Raw genomic sequence first — 8,156 nt, forward strand, 5'->3', positions numbered from 1 at the left:
GGGTAGGGAACTACATGAAGGAGAGAAAAGGGTGCCATCATTTGTAATGGTGAAAGCTAGAGACCAGGAATAGGGGTACCCTCAAGATGAAGAGTATCAGCAAGCCAAGGGCAACCAAAGATGACAATTAGCTATGAAGCTTGACCTAGATGCAAGTGCCCATACATTGTCAGGAGATTAAGGGTTTGGCTGCATCCAAGCAGCTCCTAAAGATGCCAGCCTTCTTCCACTCCAGGTGGGCTATCCCTTGAAGAGTCTCATGAATGGCATGGCCCCAGGCTAAATATAAAGTCATAGGTCTAACATGAGAACAACATCAACAACATAAGAGAAGCCTAACTCTGTTAGCCTGCTTTCTCTGCTCCCAGGAGGAAGACACAAGACATATGCTTACTTCTTTCTTTTTTCAAACCCTTCCTTAACCTTTAGTCTTAAATTTAATAGTTTGTATTGGTTCAAAGATAGAACAGTAAGGACTAGACAATAGGGGTAAAATGACTTGCTCTGGGTCACACAGCTAGGGAGTGTCTGAGGTCACATTTGAACTCAAGACCTCTCATCTCTAAACCTGGATGTCAATACACTAAGCTACTTCGGTATCTCCGTTTTATGCTTTCTTGCACACATAATAGTGGGATTAGTTTCCTCTGGACCATCTAGGAGGAAGTGGACAGAATATCTGGTGAGGGAGCTCTGGACTGTACACCATCAGAGGCAGGAACCAAAGAAAACCGGTGAAATTCCATTTCAACATTAGTGGGGCTAGAAATGTGAATCACCAATGAAACAAGAGATGAGAGGTCCAGAGCAGCACATCACTGACTGGCAGGAGGAACGTCTCGCAGTCCCTACCTATTAGACTATAGAACGGAAGGGCTCTCCCTTTACAGGACCCCAGTGTTCTCAGAAAAACCCACATACAGGCCTGCTGCTTTTCCATAGGGTTTAGTTAGACAAGGGAAGTAGCAGAGTGGAAATAGGTGATCTCCAATTCAAGCGAGGCAGCAGGCATCCTACTTAAGCCTGGAATCAGCTCTGAGTGTGGGGGAATTCATCTTGGGAACTCCCTTAGAGAAAATCAGGCCGGAGGTGGAGTCAAGATGGGAGCATAGAGGCAGCAGAAGTTAGGACCTTTGAAAGCCCTTTCTTATGCATTACAATCTGAATGCTCCTGGGGGACTGAAAATCAAGACTAACAACACAGATCTGGGGAACCCTCCTGCAGGCCTCAACGTAAAAAGTACGCCCCCACCAAAAGCCAGAATTTGAGAACACTCGGGTTTAAGGGGAAGGAAGAAGGAGGATCCCGAGACCCCTCCCCCACCTGGAACACGGAGCCTCCATCTGCAGCGCGGGAACCTCTGGGCATGCAAAGGCGCTGGTCTGGAGGAAGTACCTTGTGGGCAGGGCTGCAACAGGCTCAGAGCTACGAATCACAGGCTGTGTGGAAAGAGTTAGAGAAGGAACTCAGAGTAGGCAGACTAGTTGCAGCAGCTTAGAGACCCTCCATATTGCTCCCCCCTTCCAGGAGGTTTTGGCCTCAGGGCACATCCAGCCAAATCCAGCTGAATTTAATCCCATCAAAAGTCTTCAGAGGGCAGGGAAGCCCAGCTCCACACCCCTCCCCAACAGACTTTTTCTAAGAGACTCGATAAGTTAAAATGATATGTATCCCTATAAGAAGAGAGGTCATTGGTAACTCTCAAAAACTGTTGTTATCACCTGGGAAGTTAGAAGAAGTACACTAAGAGGGAACAGTGACAAAGTGTATAGGATGAAATAGCAAGACATAAATAGGTACATAGATATATGTATGCAAAAAAACTTAAACATTTATATATATATAAATATACATATACACAACTAGAACTAAAAAAAGAGGTTAATACTAAAAGAAATGGGAAAAGAAACAAAAGGGGGTAAATTGATATGTCACAAAGTAGCTCATGGCAGGAGGGGGGAGAACATCAGTACACTGGAAGGGTAAAGAGGTTGGAGATAGGAAATACTCAGTTCTGAAACTGACCCAGAGAGGGAAGAACAATCCAATCCATTGGGGCAGAGAATATATTTACACCCTAGTAGAAAGGTAATAAACAAACTGGTGGGGAAGGAAGCAGTACAAAGGAAGGAAAGGGTGGGCGGTAGTTTATTTTTTTTATATTTTATTTGATCATTTCCAAGCATTATTCACTAAAGACATAGATCATTTTCTTTTCCTCCCCCCACCCCCATAGCTGACGCGTAAATCCACTGGGCATTACACGTTTTCTTGATTTGAACCCATTGCTATGTTGATAATATTTGCATTAGAGTGTTCATTTAGAGTCTCTCCTCTGTCATGTCCCCTCAACCGCTGTATTCAGGCACTTGCTTTTCCTCGGTGTTTCTACTCCCACAGTTTGTCCTCTGCTTATGAATGGTGTTTTTTTTCTCCTAGATCCCTGCAAATTGTTCAGGGACATTACACCGCCACTAATGGAGAAGTACATTACGTTCGATTATATCATAGTGTATTAGTCTCTGTGTACAATGTTCTCCTGGTTCTGCTCCTCTCGCTCTGCATCACTTCCTGGAGGTTGTTCCATTCTCCATGGAACTCTTCCACTTTATTATTGCTTTGAGCACAATAGTATTCCATCACCAACATATACCACAATTTGCTCAGCCAGTCCTCAATTGATGGGCATCCCCTCATTTTCCAGTTTTTGGCCACCACAAAGAGCACAGCTATGAATATTTTTGTACAAGTCTTTGTGTCCATTATCTCTTTGGGGTACAAGCCCAGCAGTGCTATGGCTGGATCAAAGGGTAGACATTCTTTTGTCACCCTTTGGGCATAGTTCCAAATTGCCCTCCAGAATGGTTGCATCAGTTCACAACTCCACCAGCAATGAATTAATGTCCCCACGTTGCCACATCCCCTCCAGCATTCATTACTTTCCTTTGCTATCATGTTAGCCAATCTGCTTGGTGTGAGGTGATACCTCAGAGTTGTTTTTATTTGCATCTCTCTGATTATAAGAGATTTAGAACACTTCTTTATGTGCTTATTAATATTTGTGATTTCTTTATCTGAGAACTGCCTATCCATGTCCCTTGCCCATTTATCAATTGGACAATGGCTTGCTTTTTTGTACAGTTGATTTAGCTCTTTATAAATATGAGTAATTAAACCTTTGTCAGAGGTTTCTATGAAAATTTTTTGCCACTTTGTTGTTTCCCTTCTGATTTTAGTTACATTGGTTTTGTTTGTGCAAAAATTTTTTAATTTGATGTAGTCAAAATTATTTATTTTACATTTTGTGATTCTTTCTATGTCTTGCTTGGTTTTAAAGTCTTTGCCCTCCCAAAGGTCTGACATATATACTATTCTGTGTTTACCCAATTTACTTATGGTTTCCTTCTTTATGTTTAAGTCACTCACCCATTTTGAATTTATCTTGGTGTAGGGTGTGAGGTGTTGATCTATTTCTAGTCTCTCCCACACTGTCTTCCAATTTTCCCAGCGGTTTTTATCAAATAGTGGATTTTTGTCCCAAAAGCTGGAATCTTTGTGTTTGTCATATACTGTCTTGCTGAGGTCGCTTTCCCCCAGTCTATTCCACTGATCTTCCTTTCTGTTTCTTAGCCAGTACCAAATTGTTTTGATGACTGCTACTTTGTAATATAGTTTAAGGTCTGGGACTGCAAGGCCCCCATCATATGTGTTTTTTTTTTCATTATTTCCCTGGATATCCTTGATCTTTTGTTATTCCATATGAATTTTGTTATGTTTTTTTCTAAATCAGTGAAGAAGTATTTTGGTAGTTCAATGGGTATGTCACTAAATAGATAAATAAGTTTGGGTAGGATGGTCATTTTTATTATATTGGCTCATCCTATCCATGAGCAGTTAATGTTTTTCCAATTGCTCAAGTCTAGTTTTAGTTGTGTGGAGAGTGTTTTGTAGTTGTGTTCATATAGTTCCTGTGTTTCTCTCTGGAGATAGATTCCTAGGTATTTCATTTTGTCTAAGGTGATTTTGAATGGGATTTCTCTTTCTAGTTTTTGCTGCTGAGCTGTGTTGGAGATATATAGAAAAGCTGATGATTTATGTGGGTTTATTTTGTATCCTGCAACTTTGCTAAAGTTGTTGGTTATTTCACTTAGCTTTTTGGTTGAATCTCTAGGATTCTTTAAGTAGACCATCATGTCATCTGCAAAGAGTGATAACTCGGTCTCCTCCTTGCCTATTTTGATGCCTTCAATTTCTTTTTTCTTCTCTAATTGCTACTGCTAGTGTTTCTAGTACCATGTCAAATAGTAGAGGTGATAATGGGCATCCTTGTTTCACTCCTGATCTTATTGGGAATGTGTCTAGTTAATCCCCATTGCAGATGATATTAGCTGATGGTTTTAGATATATGCTGTTTATTATTTTTAGGAATGACCCTTCTATTCCTATGCTTTCTAGTGTTTTTAATAGGAATGGGTGTTGTATTTTATCAAATGCTTTTTCTGCATCTATTGAGGTCATCATGTGGTTCTTGTTGGTTTGCTTGTTGATGTGGTCAATTATGTGGATGGTTTTCCTAATATTGAACCAGCCCTGCATCCCTGGTATAAATCCTACTTGATCATGGTGGATGATCCTTCTGATCACTTGCTGAAGTCTTTTTGCTAGTATCCTATTTAAGATTTTTGCATCTATATTCATTAGGGATATTGGTCTTTAGTTTTCTTTCTCTGTTTTTGACCTGCCTGGTTTTGGAATCAGTACCATGTTTGTGTCGTAAAAGGAGTTTGGTAGAACTCCCTCTTTGCTTATTATGTCAAATAGTTTGTATAGTATTGGGATTAACTGTTCTCTGAATGTTTGATAGAATTCACTGGTGAATCCATCAGGCCCTGGGGATTTTTTCTCAGGAAGTTCTTTGATGGCTTGTTGGATTTCATTTTCTGATATGGGATTATTTAAGAATTCTATTTCTTCTTCTGTAAGTCTAGGCAGTTTGTATTTTTGTATATATTCATCCATATCACCTAAATTGGTGTATTTATTGCCATATAATTGGGCAAAGTAATTTCTAATGATTGCCTTAATTTCCTCTTCATCAGAGGTGCTGTCCCCCTTTTCATCTTTGATGCTGTTAATTTGCTTTTCTTCCTTCCTTTTTTTAATTAGATTGTCCAGTACTTTGTTTATTTTGTTTGTTTCTTCAAAGTACCAGCTTCTTGTCTTATTTATTAAATCAATAGTTCTATCACTTTCGATTTTATTAATTTCTCCCTTAATTTTTAGGATTTCTAGTTTGGTTTTCTGCTGGGGGGTTTTAATTTGATCGCTTTCGAGTTTTTTCATTTGCATTTCCAATTGATTGATCTCTGCTCTCCCTAGTTTGTTAATATAAGCATTCAGGGATATGAATTTACCTCTGATTACCGCTTTGGATGCATCCCAAAAGGTTTGAAAGGAACTGCTTTGTTTGAACAGTTTGAACTGCTGGGTCTGTACCCCAAAGAGATAATGGACAAAAAGACTTGTACAAAAATATTCATAGCTGCGCTCTTTGTGGTGGCCAAAAACTGGAAACTGAGGGAATGCCCTTCAATTGGGGAATGGCTGAGCAAATTGTGGTATATGTTGGTGATGGAATACTATTGTGCTAAAAGGAATAATAAAGTGGAGGAATTGCATGGAGACTGGAACAACCTCCAGGAAGTGATACAGAGTGAAAGGAGCAGAACCAGGAGAACATTGTATACAGAGACTAATACACTGTGGTATAATCAAACGTAATGGACTTCTCCATTAGTAGTGGTGTAATATCCCTGAACAATCTGCAGGGATCTAGGAGAAAAAACACTATGCATAAGCAAAGGATAAACTATGGGAATAGAAACACCGAGGAAAAGCAACTGCCTGACTACAGCGGTTGAGGGGACATGACAGAGGAGACTCTAAACGAATCTCTAATGCAAATATTAACAACATGGAAATGGGTTCGAATCAAGAACACATGTGACACCCAGTGGAATCATGCATCGGCTATGGGGGGTGGGAGGGAGGAAAAGAAAATGATCTTTGTCTTTAATGAATAATGCTTGGAAATGATCAAATAATATATTATTTAAAAAAATTTATATGAAAACAAGTCATTTCCTAATTGACAAATGGTCAAAGAAATTTTCAGATGAAGAAATCAATGTTATCAATAAACCCATAAAAAATGTTCTAAATCTCTGGACTAGAGAAATGCAAATTAAAACAATACTGAGAAACCGCCTCACACCTATCTGATTGACCAATAAGACAGTAAAGGAAAGCAATAAATATTGGAGAGGATGTGGCAAAATTGGGAGATTAATGTATTGCTGGTGGAGTTGTGAACTGATCCAACCATTCTGGACAACTATTTAGAACGATGCCCAAAGAGCTATAAAAGAATGAATACCCTTTGATCTAGTCATACAACTACTAGGTCTGCATCCCATAGAGATTTTAAAAAGGGGGAAAGGACTTACCCATACAATAATATTTATAGCAGCTTCTTTTGTGGTGGCAAAGAATTAGACATCAAAGGGATGTCCATCAATTAGGAAATGGCTGGATAAATTGTGGCATCTGATGGTAATGGAATACTATTGTGCTTTAAGAAAAGATGACAGGATAATTTAAGAAAGAACTGGAAAGACCTACATAAACTTATGCAAAGTGAAATAAGCAGAACCAGGAGAGCATAGTATATAAGTACATAGTAAAAGCAATATTGTGGAATGATCAGCTGTGAAAGACTTAACTGCTTGCAACAATATAATGATCCAGGACGAATTGGGGAAACTTATAACAAAGAATACTATCCACTTCCAGAGAAAGAATTTTTGGAGTCAAAATGCATATCAAAACTGTTTTGAGTTTTTGGTTTCATATTTTTTTCTCCTATAAAAATGAACAATATAGAAATATGTTTGGCATCATGATACAAGTATAACCCAGATAGAATGGTTTGCCAACTCCAGGATGGGACAGAAGGAAAAGAGAGAAAAAGACAATTGTAAAATATAACTTTAGAAAATTATGTGGAAATTTATTACTACATGTAATTGGTAAAATAAAATATCTTTACAAAGTTAAAAAAAGAAATAAGCAATATTTGACCCAAGACACCCCACAGGAAAACTGACTTCAGACTACCCCCCTATATAAACCAGTAGTAGACAACCCCCACTATATAAATGCTGAATGAGATCAACCCACTGTTCAAAATAATACTTGAGGACTCCCACTTAACCATGGAAGACCTGAGGATCCCAACTTCCCAAAATAAGACTCATAAGCCTAATTAAAGCCAAAAGAAATACCTCAGATTCCCCACACTGTTCAGACTCAGACCTGAGACTTCCCAGTGTTAAAAACAACTATTGAGAATCCCCACTAGGCAAAGAACTAACACACCCCCTACTTTGAATACATTCCTTCAGACTCCCCACTACTGTGTAAAGACCTGAAGTCCCCTAATGTGAATATGTCACTTCATATCCCCATATGCAAAGACTTGAGACCTCCTTCTGTGCAAGACATCATTTCAGACTCCCCACTGTGCTGAGACACCCCCACCTTACTGTGCAAAACAATTCAGACTACTGTGCAATGCAATACTTGAGACCCCCACATTGTGCAAAGACCTGAGACACCCCCCTATTGTGAGAAACAACAGTAGAGACTCCCTCCACACTAAAATTCTGGAAAGCTATGACTCTTTTAATTCAACTCAAGACTAGTTAGTGGGCTTAACTTCCCCATCAAAACACTGACTCAGATTGGGCTACATTTCACTAATAGCCCTGGATGTTTGTTTGTTTGGTTTTCTCCCAGCCAATTATCTGTCTGACCATAGCTCCTTTATCTTGTTTTTATTTAATTGATGATTTCTAACCAAAGTGAAAGATTTTATATTTATTCTTATTACATTTCATCTTCTGACATTTGGTCCAATATCCTGGGCAGTCACTAACTTTTTAGGTCTTATCTATCCCTGTCAAATAGTCTGCAAATAATTTTTTTCCATTTTTGTGTCACTTGCAAATTTGATAAGCATACCACCTACTGGAGAAAAATCAAAGCATTCTCAGGACAACCAGGGATAAAACAAGGATGCTCCATCTCTCCACAA

Source organism: Monodelphis domestica, chromosome X (genome assembly GCF_027887165.1).
Source record: "Monodelphis domestica isolate mMonDom1 chromosome X, mMonDom1.pri, whole genome shotgun sequence".
NCBI lineage: Eukaryota > Metazoa > Chordata > Mammalia > Didelphimorphia > Didelphidae > Monodelphis > Monodelphis domestica.